Raw genomic sequence first — 15503 nt, forward strand, 5'->3', positions numbered from 1 at the left:
TCGAGGTAGTATTCAGTTATAGGGAATATAAATGGAGATTAGCCTAGGTAAAACGCCATCATGTATAATGACACATACTGACATATTTGCTATTCTTAAGGCAACATGAAGCAGGGAAGCGGCTGTGGCGGGAAAAATAAAGATCGCTTCAAGGAAGAAGAAGAGAAATTAACAAAATAGCTGGAGAAGGAGATGAATCGTTTAGATAAATACAGAAAAAGATACAAACGATTAAATAAAAGTGAGTCTCCATGCTCAAAGTGAAACAATTGACAAAAACTGGAAGATTGACACCAACAATCAGGAAAAAAGCTTATTGCAAAGGTAACTGTTGGAGGTATTGTGAAGAGATACCGATTCCTAACATTTGCAGAGAAGATACTAGGATTTTCAAAAAAAGCACCGCTATCTCCAAGGCGAAAACATCAGCCCCACCACAAGAAAACCCACTTATCCTCTTGGCTTGAAAGCAGAAGTTCAATCCTTTTACAGCAGAGACGATGACAGCCAGATTACTACTGGACGCAAGCAAACAATCACCCGAGGCAAGGTGAAAAAACAAAAGAGGTTGCTAATGGATACAATGAAGAACCTGCACAGAACATTTCTTGCAGAACAGGATCACTTCATATCCTACTCCCTGTACTGTAGACTGCGTCCATTTTGGGTTGTACATACCACTCTGTCAGACCGTGAAACTAATTTGTGTAAGATTCATGAGCATCTTGACTTTGTCTTGAAGATGTACTTGAAACTCATTGAGACAACAAATCTTGAGAGTTTGACCAAAATGATAACATGTGATTTCTCTAACAAGTGCTGCATGTACAATGAGTGTGTGGAATGCAAAAACCAAATTATCCAGCTCCCTCAGTTTGATACTGTGAAGACAGTTTCCTTCCCTCAGTGGGCCACAGTTCAGAAAGAAAGAGGACTTGAAGGATGGAACCACTGTTAGGTACACACTTAAGAAACTGGTGGAAGATTCCCAAGGAAATCTGGTGGATTTATTTCATGCCTATCTACAGTACATACATTCAAAAGACACACTTTGGTATACAGTCCCCTAATAACCAAGTAATTACCAGGTAAATACCTGGTAATAAGATGTATTTACTAGGTAATAACCATTTCATTAAATACAATTACCAAGTACATACCAGGTTATTACCAGGTAATTACCCAGTGTTTACAAGATATTTTCCTGACTACTACCAGGCATTTACCCAATAATTACCTGGTAGATACGCAGTAATTGTATATTGTAGATTTTAAACCCGGTAGTTAAAAATATTTACCTTTTATTTATCTGGTAAATACCAACAAGTTACCTGGTATTTACCCATTAATTACTTGGTAGATATCCTGCAATTGCTTATAGTAAGTAGACTATAAACCCACTGAATGTGTCTATATGTGACTTTGTTAGGGTGATAATAACATAGATATTTACCTGATAATTACCAGGTATTTACTGAAAATGATCACATACTTACCTGATAACTACCACTTATTTACTTGGTAGTTACCTAATATTTACCTGGTAAATACCACTTATTTACGTGATAGTTACCTGATAACTACCACTTATTTACATGGTAGTTACCTGATATTTACCTGGTAAATACCAATACTTATCTAGTATTTACTAGAAATATACTGAAAACTACCAGGTATTTATCAGGAATTATAGATGATGTATTACCAGCCAACCTGTGTTGTAAGTGACAGTGAGGGTATAACTTCCAACTATTTACAAAGTAATTACTTTCTAATTACCCAGTAGTTACAATTTACCTTATCAGGTAAAACCTTGTGAATTACCCTGTAAGGAAGGTGGAACTGTACTGTAAAAGGAAGCGTGGCTTGTTTCAATGATATTACGTACTTTCCTGGTAACTATAGATTATAATCCTCTACCACCCATCAGGGTGTGTAGATTTGAACATGGTACCTGGCAAGAACTCCCATATCTCCATGATAATTATCAGGTAAATATCGGGGTGATATCAGAGTTTTACAGTGTCGTTACCCTGTAAGGAAGGTGGAACTGTACTGTAAAAGGAAGCGTGGTTTGTTTCAATGATATTACCATGTACTTTCCTTTACATAAACATACAACGCATTTTGTTACACTCCTTCACACAACCTGTGACAAAAATGCAGAAACAGGTGAACTGTCAAAGACACTCATTTTTATCTTCTTAATCTGCAAAACTTGACGAGAGTAACTTCAATACTCAATACATAAAGTGCAAAACAGTGGCATAGCTTTCTAGTTTACTTTTATTGCAAAACAAGTGGGACATGTAAATAAAAAGTGCAAAAGTGCAAATGGAATCTAACACAAAATGGAATCTAACACCAAAAAAAGTGTCAGGGTCAGAAGAGGTAGAAATAACGGTTATTGAACATGATTGGTTATTGAATTGATTATTGAATATCCGATTCACGGCACCATTGTAACGGGCTCTTCTGCGTTGTGTTGTAGTTGTCTGCTTTGCTGAACAATAACCAGCCACGAACTGATCTTTTTGGTATTTATTCCTGCACACGTCAACACACACGAGACAGTCATGAACATGCAGTCATTCCATACACTGGACATTAGCCTGCTGTCTTCAGTTCAGAAACCGCAAACTCATTCATCTTACAACAATGAACGTCATGTGAAAGCACATAAAATATAGCAGCATCACTTTACACATTCTAACAACAATAGAGGAAACTATACATGAAACATACACTGAATCAAACATACCTGCACACGTCAACACACAAGAGACAGTCATGAACATGCAGTCATTCCATACACTGGACATTAGCCTGCTAGCAAAGGAAAACATATGCTAGAGACTATGGAATCAGATCAATGCCATAAATATTTTGTAATCTGTAATATAGATTTTGTATATGTAACATAGATTTAGTATCTGTGAAACCATCTACACTTTAAAAAACCTATCTTCACTTTCAAAATGTATTTACAGATACAGATTTCAAATACGAAATGTATCTACACTTTCAAAAACTATCTACACTTTCAAAAACTATTTACACTTTCAAAAACTATCTTCACTTTCAAAATCTATTTGCAGATACGGATTTCAGTTACGCATTACGGATAGGGATACGGATTTCTGTTACGAATTACAAAATCTTTTTGGCACTGTCTTTACTGCCTTTCTAAAGAGCCAATCAGCGCTTTTGGCAGATTTTCTAAAGCGCCAATCAACACATTGTATCCTCTACTGACTAGCCAATCAGCGCTAGCTTGCTGGCAACTGCTGCTCATTATTCAATAATTATAACCTAAATCTGCCACCGCTCTGCCTAGGGAGAGATCTGGGGTCTCCCCCGCACGGTTTGAATACAATTCGGTGTACGAACACCGTGGGGGAAGTTAAACAAGCATGCCTTATGTCTGGCCCAAAGGGCTGATGAACACCTGTACTATTTAGTTAATCTTAGGCTCTTGCGATTCAGAGATCGCTTGGCTGCAGAACGCATTGTAACTAAGAAATTGGTCTCATATATCTCTTCCACTGAGACGCTAGAAAACTCGCTTCCACACAAAATACACAATAAAACGTTTTCAAGGACTTCAGAAAAGGGTTACAAATAGCCTACCCCAAAGTGCCATGAAAAGAAACGAAAATGACATTACAAGGTGGTTTTGAAATCAGGCTGGTCATTATCCAGCTGTTGAGGATGCATATGCACTTAACGGTATACCCCCACCATCCCTTTGCATGTGTCTGGAGAACAAGACAATAGCAGTCTGTCTGCTAAATGTTCTCATCGTGATAATGGGTCATATGAATACTGTTCATTGTTAACTTAATTAAATGTGAATAGGAGATCGGTCACGAAAATGCTAACGTTGGCTTTCGTTAGCTACCAAAGCAGATCCTAATATCTTCCATACAACGACAAGGATCTTTGAAACAGGTGTAACGAAGTGTGGAGTGAAAACCACTGACTATGATTGTGCGTTTTACAATGACTTTATTAACAACTCCAAATATAGGACTTCTTACTTGTGCCATTTCTCGGTCTCTGATCCATGACTGCTGCATACACCGTTTCACTCAACTTTCCCAGTTACCAGCAAGCTAGCGCCGCTGATTGGCTAGTCAGTACAGGATACAATGTGTTGATTGGCGCTTTTTGATATTACATGATAATATCATTGAAACAAGCCACGCTTCCTTTTACAGTTCCACCTTCCTTACAGGGTAATTCACAAGGTTTTACCTGGTAATGTAAATTGTAACTACTGGGTAATTAGAAAGTAATTACTTTGTAAATAGTTGGAAGTTATACCCTCACTGTCACTTACCACACAGGTTGGCTGGTAATACATCATCTATAATAAATACCTGGTAGTTTTCAGTATATTTCTAGTAAATACTAGATAACTAGTTCGTAATATCAGGTAACTACCATGTAAATAAGTGGTAGTTATCAGGTAACTACCACGTAAATAAGTGGTATTTACCAGGTAAATATTAGGTAACTACCACGTAAATAAGTGGTAGCAGGTAAGTGTGTGATCATTTTCAGTAAATACCTGGTAATTACCAGGTAAATATCTATGTTATTATCACCCTAACAAAGTCACATATAGACACATTCAGTGGGTTTATAGTCTACAATATGCAATTGCAGGATATCTACCAAGTAATTAATGGGTAAATACCAGGTAACTTGTTGGTATTTACCAGATTAATAAAAGGTAAATATTTTTAACTACCGGGTTTAAAATCTACAATATACAATTACTGCGTATCTACCAGGTAATTATTGGGTAAATGCCTGGTAGTAGTCAGGAAAATATCTTGTAAACACTGGGTAATTACCTGGTAATAACCTGGTATGTTCTTGGTAATTACCTGGTAATTGTATTTAATTAAATGGTTATTACCTAGTAAATACATCTTATTTAAAAGTTTAAAAAAAAAAAAAAAAACCTGCCAAAAGAAGAGGCAATCATTCACATTGACTTTTCTGAAAATTACACCTGCAAGTACAGCTCAGAGATCCAGTCTGTTCGCTTTGGCGCCTCACAAAATCAAGCTACACTACACACTGGTGTGCTTTACCTAGGTGGGGACAAAGAGGTCGTGCCCTTCTGCTCAGTTTCACCCTCCAAACAAATGGGTCCTCCGGGTATATGGGAACACATGGCTCCAGTGCTGTATTATGTGCAAACGAATGACCCTTCACTTTCTCAGTGATGGGCCGTGCACGCAAAATAAACATAAAGGGAATATCTACCTTTTCAGCACTGAGCTGAGGCCTGAAAGGAGGTACAGTACATGGAACTTTTTTGAAGCAAGTCATTGCAAGGGGGCTCCTGATGGCATGGGAGGAGCCTTAAAAAAAAAAAACGTAGGACAAGTTGGTCAACACCGGCTTTGCATCCCTGATGCACATGAATTATTCAAGGCCCTCTTTTTAATAAACTTCCCTGACTGGGTCGCCCTTGGTCTGTTGCATTCTGGGGTAAAGACTAAAACTAATACTCAAACTAATAAAAACTAAACTCAAACTTTTCAAAAAATTAAAACTAATCTAAACTAGCAAACCCGCTTTAAAAACAAATTAAAACTTAACTGAAATTGAAAACAAAACGTCAAAACGAAAAAAAAAAAAAAAATATTGAAAAATGCAAAACTATAATTACCTTGCCCCTTTATCTTCAGCCTCCACCCCTCCTCCTGATGAGAATGAGCTCTTTTTTAGGAGCCTTATTCCAGCGCTGGAACGCTTGCCTCGAGCCATGCAACAGGAACTGAAATTTCAGTTTTATAAAAGTGTGTATTAGGCTGAGCAAGACCGCGATGCAGCACTGTGAACTGCATTTTCCCCCCAGTTGTGTTATGCATGTTGTATGTATGTATGTCTGTCTTTCTAAATAAACAGGTGTTACATAATCAATACCGTTCTATCATTGACTTTACATTTAGCACATTTAACACATTGCGTTACGTGTGAGTTACCCCTTTACAAGAATTTATATTCAAATTCTAAGAAAAGCATGATATACCATTGTTGTAGAACTCCATTACGGTGTTATTATACTGTGAAATATATGTGTTATTGTACTATAAAATCAGGCCAACCCCTGAGTCTGGTCCCTGGTCTGAATAGTAAACCTTTATAGAGCTTGTGCAGTATTTGATAATTGCTTTTTAATGATCAAGATGGTTAGCTCTTCAAAGAGCATTTGGGTTGGTGTGACTGTTTATGGTTGTGGTTGCCAGGCTACAGCACCCTCTGCATTGAAATGGGCAGAGAATGTCTCTCTGACATGGATGGCAGCTCTGGCGGTGTTGTTGCTCCCAACACGAGGTGCATCCCGCAGACCTGCTGATCTCTCATCCCGCTCAGACGTGGCAGGCCTTCTGGTCCTCCTCGTCGGTCTTGACATCCGGATGAAGTTGTGGAGGATGCAGGTGGCCTTCACACAAGCCTCTGGCTTTGCTGCACTGACAGCAATGACACGCCTGTACATCCTCCACCGACTGGAGAGGTTTCCAAACGTGCACTCCACCACCAGCCTGGCATGGCTGAGCTGGTAATTGAACAACCTCCTGTCTGTGGTGAGGTTCCAGCCAGGGAAGGGTCGCATCAGGTTAAGACGCAGTGGAAAGAACTCAACCCACAAAGACTTGCAGTGGAGGAAACCATCAGCAATGGCACACCAGTCGCTCTGCCAGCCAAATAGCTGCGTGCAGCTGAGTGTCTTGCCTGGTGATCCGGAGGCCAACTCACGAGAGCAGATCATCAAACTGCTCAATTGTGAGCCTAAAATACCGCTGGAACAGAGAGTCGTCAAGACGAAACCCCTGCACCAAGTGATGCTCTGCATGCATTTTGCGGCTTGATGGATGGGATTGAACCAGTGCCTGCGCAGCTGCTGCCACCGTCTTCTCCGGTGCAGTAGCAAGAGCCAATGTATTGCAGCCTTGCTGATCCTAATGAATCCACAACAATGCAGATATTCCTTTTGTTAACCCATATTTATGTTCCACCTGCGCTCCAAAATGAACTTGAAACGGTCCCCAAATAACCTCATTGGTGTGTTTTGGCTCTGATATGTGGGGATTGCGATTTAACTGGCTGATATAAACGAATATTTTCATAACATGAACTGTGACAGAGCGGGACTGTGACTGATTTGTGCATTCAGCAAACCATTGTAGAACCACACACACACCCTTGTAGTTATTGCACAATGACTCAGAAGTGATGATTTATCGATAATTTGAGGAAAATGTGGGCATAATGACTGAGAAGTGCAACACATGGGCTTCAACATTTGAAAATGTTTTTGTTGGTAATGTTTTTGTTTTCAGAGCATGAGTGATAGTTGCAACATCTATCATTATTTTCATGGGTTCACAAGCTAATCTGCTATTTTAGCGCTGCAACTGAACTTGCTACTTGACAGCCAAACGTGCTTTTTCTGACCACACCCTCAATACGAAATTTCCCCTGACGAATTACGCCTGGTCATATGCCAAATGTGCATGGCAGTTATCCTTTTGTCTATTTCCCCTTCTTTCTACTCCAAATAGATGTAGCAGCAGCCAGTTGCCTGTTGGTTGTTTATGTGTATAAATAGCAATAACCAGTGAGGTCTGCTTCAAATTCTGTGCAAAAACATGAAGGTTGTACTTTACATTAAAGTATGTACACAGATTCACACACTGTAAAAAAAAAATCTGTAAAAAAACAGTAAATTACTGGCAGCTACGGCTGCCAAACAAAAACCGCAAAATTAAAGTAAAACATCCTAATTCAAATAAAGTGCAAAAACCCTATATTTACAGATATTTCCATTTAAGGATTTGCAGAGAAAAACTGTTTTTTTTATAGATTTTTCCTCAATTAATACAATCAAACACCATTAATAAAGTTACAGCCCTAACAGTTTAGCAGAGAAAAACTGTTATTGTACAGATTCTTCCTAATTTATTACGAGCAAACACCTTTTATTAAGTTAGGGTACTAAAAGTATAGCAGAGAAACACTGTTATTTTACAATGTTTTCCTCGATATTTAAGATTAAAAACCTTCAATAAAGTGGCAGCCCTAACAGTTCAGCAGAGAAAAACTGTTATTTTACAGATTTTTGTATCTATTATTAATATCGAACACTTTCAATAAGGTGACAGTACTACAAGTTTAGCAAAAAATGCTGTTATTTTACAGATTCTTCCTAATTTATTACGAACAAACACCATTCATTAAGTCAGGCTTCTTTAATTAAGATTAAAAATCTTCAATAAAGTGGCAGCCCTAACAGTTCAGCAGAGAAAAACTGTTATTTTACAGATTTTTTTATTATTAATATCGAACACTTTCAATAAAGTGACAGTACTACAAGTTCAGCAAAAAATACTGTTATTTTACAGATTCTTCCTAATTTATAACGAGCAAACACCATTCATTAAGTCAGGCTTCTTTAATTAAGATTAAACACCTTCAATAAAGTGGTAGCCCTAACAGTTTTGCAGAGAAACACTGGTATTTTACAGATTTTCCCTCATTTATTACAATGAAACACCTTCAATTAAGTGACGGCAATTCACATTTAGCAGAGAAACTGTCATTTTCCAGATTGCTCCTACATTTTTATGATCAAACACATTCAATAAAGTGCTGACACATGCTCAAGATTGTAAAATGATGGTTTTATTTTGGAAGACAATTATTTCAAACATTGACTTGCAGGGTTTGTGATTGAAGAGTTTCAGGTGATGCAGAGTTTATTGATGGAGTACAGACGGGGAACAGGACACAAACAGAGTATACAAATCAACGAAAGGGTTAACAGACAGAGTTCTAACACAAAGATCTAGGAACATGAACTAAAGATCGCACAGAGTCTCACTCTGGCTACTGTGCGCAAGGGCAAAGAACAGAGGTGCACGGCTACAGGCCGGACAAGACAGTCACATTACTCCCGGTGCCGTATGCACGGCACTCTGGATAATGCAGTCCTAAAAGTCTGCCGGCACCGAAATGGCTGACTCGGAAGCCAGCAGACAGGGAGCTTGCGGGGCTGGACGCCCACGGACAGAGAGCTTGCTGGGCTGGAAGCCAGCTGACAATGGGGTTGTAGTTGCCGGTGGCCGGAAGGCGGAATCCCAGGGACGTAGAGTGGGCCACAGAGCTAGAAGACTTGGGCAAAGGTTTCACCCTTGTAGCGACGAGACCAAACACGGAGTGAGGGGAGTGCAGGTTATATATAGGAGTGAATCAGGTGTGTGTGATCATGTGATTTGGGACCTGAATGCAGTGCAGCTGGGATGGTGAATGATACTGATGACATGCAGCTGAGAGCATGAGTGAGAGTGAAACAGGTGTATGTGCTTGTGTGATTGAAGGGGGCGTGGCCGGAGCGGAGCTCAGCAGGAACATCACAATAGCCTCTACCCACAAAAGTTAAAACATTTGACTTCAGACTCATATTAAACTACATGGAGTGAGTCAGTCCATTGCAAAGTAATTTCCCCCTTGTCTCGTCTTTATTGTTCTGCATTGCTCTGGGCCAGCCAGATCCAAGGTTAGGTCAGGTCAAAAGTATTGGGACACCTGATCATCACACATAACGTGTTTAGTTCAGGGGTGGCTTGATTTTAACCGAATGAACAAAGTGAGTCTGTGACGGGGCACCTGTGTGACCCACCACTGCAGCCTGTAGGCTGCTCCTTTTGTGGACTGGGTGAAGGTGTTTTGGTGTGTGTGTGTGTTACATGTTTGATGTTCATGTCTTTGTTCAGTTAAAATCAGCACACATTCAATGTCTTGTCTCTGAAATTTTCTGTTTATTTAGTTTAACAATAATCATATTGTCATATTTCATACCGTTTGTCAACCGGTGTTTAGTGTCTAAGTTTGTGTTGTGAAGATGGCGCGATATATGGAGTTTATGTTTAATGAGATTTGGCTGCTTTATTATGTGTCGGCTATGCCGGCACCAAGCCTAATTGCTACCATGTGTAGTCTGTGTTTCCTAGTTGATTGGGAGTTTGATTGTTTAGGTATGGCTGCTGTGAGCCACAGGTGTTGGTGCCTTGCTGATTGACACACCTGAAATCAATGATTGGTATGAGCCAATTCAAGGTGCTTGTCAAGGCTACTTAAACTTACCTTTGTTCTTTGTTCAGGAAAGTTGCCAGTTTAATAGGACGTAAGTCCTTGGAGCTCTCACGATGGGCTAGTTACCTTGGTCCTTTTATTTGCTTTTGTTTTGTTTCGTAGTGAGAGTGATCGTGTTTAATAAGGACTCTCACTGACCAGTTAATGGTCCTTTTTATACATGTGGTCTTATGTGAATTGCTTATTTGTTGGTGGCTTCATGCATTTGTCCTAAGTGAAAACTGTATTTTTTATATTGATTTAGTATTGTCAGTGTTTTAACTGCCTTTGTGCCTTATTTGGGTTAATAAAAATACCCATCTTTCTAACATCTTCAACCTCCTGAGTCCTCTTATGAGTAACATCTTGCTCTAAGCGTGAAGGCTATCCCGACCTTTTACAGAGTCTTATCTTATCAGGATAACCCAATCAGCCAGCAAGATACGGGAACCTGTAACTAATATCATAGGTTGACTGACCTGTCAGTATGACACAATGCGCGCACCCAAGACTATTTTGTTGCTATCATATGTCCATGGTTCCTATGGTAAACTCTGCTAAGTCTGTGCGTGAAAAACATAAACTAATACTTTCCTTGACTGGTCCACACATGTGTCAATCATGACTGTAGACCAATGAGATGCAAAGATATCCGAGTGCACAACAGAGAAGGTGGGATGTAATCAGTAATTCACGTGCCTTTGTTTTGCCGTTTAGCCACGCAAGTTTTAGACAGTTCTATAACGAAATGCAGTTGTACAACGAAACACATTTATTCTACATCATCATGGCTTCTAAAAATAAAACAGTGAATCAGCCCCCAAAAAGATTGTTTTTATGGGGTAACAGCAGCATTGAAAGAGCTTCAACCGTTGGATGACGAGAAGATTGAAATAGAGTCTGGTAGAATCAGAAAGCAGCAAAAGTCACGGAAGAGTATATGGAGAGATCACCGATTATTTATCTTCTAACTTTTGATTGGGATGAGATATCAGTTCCATTTGTTCAGGTGATGGCATACCCTTGGGGGCACACACTTTTATGACATAACTGGCCATTTCAATTCATTTTCCCACTTAAATCCACAGTAATCTAGATGCAAAAGGAAAAAGAATTAGGGGGCGCCTATATTTTGGGAAGGTTATCAACATCTTTCTAAAATTTGAGATAACATATATGGTACTCTAAAGGTATTTTATCATAGCTTGAGGGGCACTTTTGTAACATCAAATTGAAATTTGCCATCATACTATACTTAAGACTCAAAAGTAGGCCTTTACATTTGGGCATGGAATTTTAGGTAGAATTTGCCAAAAAACATCAAGGTTCTAACAGGTTAATGAAAATGGGTTTGCTGAATTTTTGAGGAATTCACTGTAAATTTACATAGAAACATGATAAATTGTTAGTATGTACATAAACCTTAATATAATGAGCTACATATTTAATTTCAGATTATCAGTGTAATTTTATTTACATTTGCATGTATTTTAGAAAAATGGAAAAATTATGTATAAATAATACAGTTATTTTCTGTAAAAAAAATAGAAATCCATGTAATTTGTCATTATTGGCATTATCCTTAAAATAGCAGTCGTGTTTTTAATTTATAGTTAACCTCCATTATTATACGTAGTTTTGTATACAATTTCATAAAACAGAAAACCACTGTAAAAATGTAGAGTTATTAACTGTAAAATTAGGTTGTTTTTTTACAGTGCACCTTAACTTGCTTCAATGAGCCTTTGCCTCCTAGTTGCTTCTTTCTTGTCGAGATTGGTAATTTTGACTCACATCGCCCTCTAAACTTGAGAGGATGTTTATTTCTTCAGATGGCCTCAGGTTCTGCACCCCTCTCTCAGTCCATTCCTTCAAACTGACCGAACCCAACCACTGCAAAATTCATGAGATAGCCTGTTAGATAAAAGAGAGTTGGTCGCAGTGACTTAGGCTATGTCTTGATGTATATGATTGATCTTTAGAGAATGAGAACACTAGAATGTGAGTTGTTGTAGAAATCCTCCAGTGGATTTTATGTAGGTCGTGGTGTTGGAAAGGGGTCTCGTCATACATAAACATGAGTGCTTAAACAGTGAATTCTTAACCTGATTGTTCAAATCCTTGATTGTGATTGGCTAAAAGCCGTTGTAAAATCCAGCATTACTTAAGCAATAAGGTTCGAGAGGCAGTACGGTATCGTCAATAATGTACTTGTTCGAGGGAGTTGTAGACACCAAGCGTTGTGTATCGCATTTCAGTAGCCAAGAGAAAATAGTCCCCCTTTGTGTGGCTGTTGCTATGCAACAGACAAATAGCATTGGAAACTTCACGTCTGTTAGACCTAGCACAAAAGCTACTTGTGTTTCAATGGGTTTTTGGTCTAAGCGCTAAATGTCACCTACAAATAATATTCGAGACTTTCAGTAAAGACTTTCAATACTCTGCAACATTTGCGTAGCACAGAAACAACTAACCGAGTCAATTTGGTTCATTAAACTATTATTTCTTAAATTGAATTGTCTTTATTTATGAAACCATATCAAATATGTGTAGTAACAGGTTTAGAAAAGCAATAAGCCCCGCGAGTCCGTGCTTTGCGCTGATTTTAGAACAGGTAAGGGGGTTTAACGGCACTCCACTTCGCGTCGTGCCTAACAACTCCCCTTACCAGTTCTAAAATCAGCGCAAAGCACGGCCTCTTGGGGCTTATTGCTTAATTAAACTTCATGTAAGCAGTTGGTATTAACACTACTTTCTTGGAGCACATCTGATTTTAAATTTGTATCTGTTTTTTTAAACATCTCAAATAGGTTCTAGAATATATTACTCCACTCCAGATAGCTCCACTTGGCATACATTATTTATTAATATTAATTCAGGCAGTGTACTGGTAATACTATGTAGTAGTCTAGTAAAAACAAACAAAATGAAAACACATGAATACACTGACTGCTGTACATATGTCTGAAAATTGAGCACCACACAAAGATGACCATGGGGTTGGGACTGCATCTGAGGATTGATATTTGACTGGCTAGGACAAGTTCTTTGCTTAAATCTACAAGACCTTGAAATGACTTTAATCACGCAGACATAATCTGGTCTTTGATGAGGAACAGCCCTTCGGAGGCCCAGCAAAGACTACTAAAACTTGATCAGTTTGACACCGAGATTCTATGGCTCTTATTACACAGAGCTATGGTCACATTGTGTTCCATTCAAATTTTAATGTCAGTGTACTTGGAGATTTAATATAGGCCTCCCACCCCGGCAAAGCATTCAGGCGAGAAATCTGTGTTTGACCATAATGTCACTCAAGAAAGTTCGGGACCCCACTTTTGGGCTCATTGAAGAACATTGGATATATCCCTACTTGGCTGTGATGGACCGGGCCTAGGGTTAGTGAGGGTCCAAGTTATATGCTTTTAATAATTCTTCATTGAAGTCTACAAGACCTGCTGAGTCTCTTTATAAGCAGAGGACTACCGTCAGCAGTCTCAGTGAAAAGAAAACCTGCTAAGCCTCTCTATAAGCAGAGGACTACAATTCAGCATTCACAGTCTTAATACAAAAATATCTGCTAAGAGGACAACAATCAGCAGTTCAGGTCTACATACATACACCTGATAATGAACATATATAAGAACATATTAGAGGGGTACACAGACACAAACAATACAGAGATGACGAGACAGACCCTGAAACATAAACATGATACATATTAAACATCAAAGAAATAACTATGTAATAAAATTATACTTCCCAGGCATGGGCAACAACACCTTATTGAGTTGGTTTGGCCCAGACCATTTTTATCGTCCCTACTACCATCCTAGGGTATCAGCAGTGCAATTAAACTGGGAAGCAAATACATTTTTTGTGTTCCCGGCTGGCGCTATTTGCGTCGGACTGGCCAGCTAGCTGAGGACTCGAACACCCAACCTGTCGGTAATCTATGTATCCATTTCCAATGAAATGTTGGGTTACGGCTGTTACCTTGGTTCTGTGAAGGAAAGAAAGGCTGCCAGTCGACTAGCCCAGAGGGCTGGAAAATAATCCACGCATGCACAATTTCTGAGGAAGATTTATATCAAAACATTACTTACGTGTGTGTGGTAGTCACTCTATAAAACTGAGCGCGGCCCACAATCGTCCTCTTATAAATCCTAAACGCGAAGTCCAGAGCGACGACAAAGTCTGGCAGCCTTTCTTTCCTTCACAGAACCAGGGTTACAGCCGTAACCTAACAGTCAGTCAAGAAAGGCTGCCAGACGGCTGGATTACCCGTATGTCACAACGTCGCGGAGGACAGACCACCCAGCAGAGTTCAATAATGACAGGACAAAAAAATGTCTCTCAGGCTTTTATTGAATGCTGCACACAAGAGCATCCACCTGGAACTCTGTAGGATACTCGGTTAAGAACTCAAAACTGCATTCCCAAATGACAAGCGGGATGTCACATTTAAGGAGTAAAACCTGGCAAAGGCCGGTGAAGACCAGCAAGCTGCTTGGCAAATCTCATACAATGGAACTCCCACGACGCCCACAACGTAGCAATACCCTGTGTCGAACGGGCAACCACCACCACCGGCAAACTGTGCCCATTGCCTCAGAGGTGTGGTGGCAGCTTAAGGGTGCTGCCACACAGATGTCATTTCCTTGACAAAATCTGGTAGCACAGGGAGAGAAGATGGTGTACTTGGCATCTCTTGTCCTGTCAAACCGAGATGGTGGGGCCTGCGTTGTAGCTGGCATCTCCACCTTTATATGCCTACCAGCTCTGCACATTAGGCCAATAAACTCATCATCAGAGAGTGCAGCAGAAGCGTCAGAAGGCACATCATTTGAGGATGAGCTTTGGTCAGAGCTCAGATCCGATGGATGAGGGGATGTTGCAGCTTGGTTGCCAATATAAAGGTCTTCAAGGTTATCAGATGCAATCAGTGAAATACCTCCACAGTCATCAGTGGCCCCCCGAGGGGCAGGCCAGTGAGAAGAAGAGGCACCAGCAGAATGCTCGCCTTGGGCAGTCAGCTGCTCCATCATCCACTGCTGATTCACAGCCAGCAACGACACCTCTTTAGCCAAAGAAGTCATTGTAGTGGCCAGAGCCTCGTATGCCTCATGCTTCCTTTTCCTGTGTTTCTTACCAGAGAGGGGTGAGGCAGACTCCTTGTTTTCACCGACTTTGGTCTCAAATGAAGCTCCCTCAGAAGATGCCCTTGATGACACAGATCCATTACCACCAGCAACCTTGTTTACTCGACTTGACAGGGTAAGAGTGGAGAATGAGGCACAGCTTGGACAGCTGGACGGGTCTGCCCTTGAAGCGACAGCATGCTCTGC

The sequence above is a fragment of the Sprattus sprattus genome (genome assembly GCF_963457725.1).
Source record: "Sprattus sprattus genome assembly, chromosome: 10".
In the NCBI taxonomy this organism is placed as follows: domain Eukaryota; kingdom Metazoa; phylum Chordata; class Actinopteri; order Clupeiformes; family Clupeidae; genus Sprattus; species Sprattus sprattus.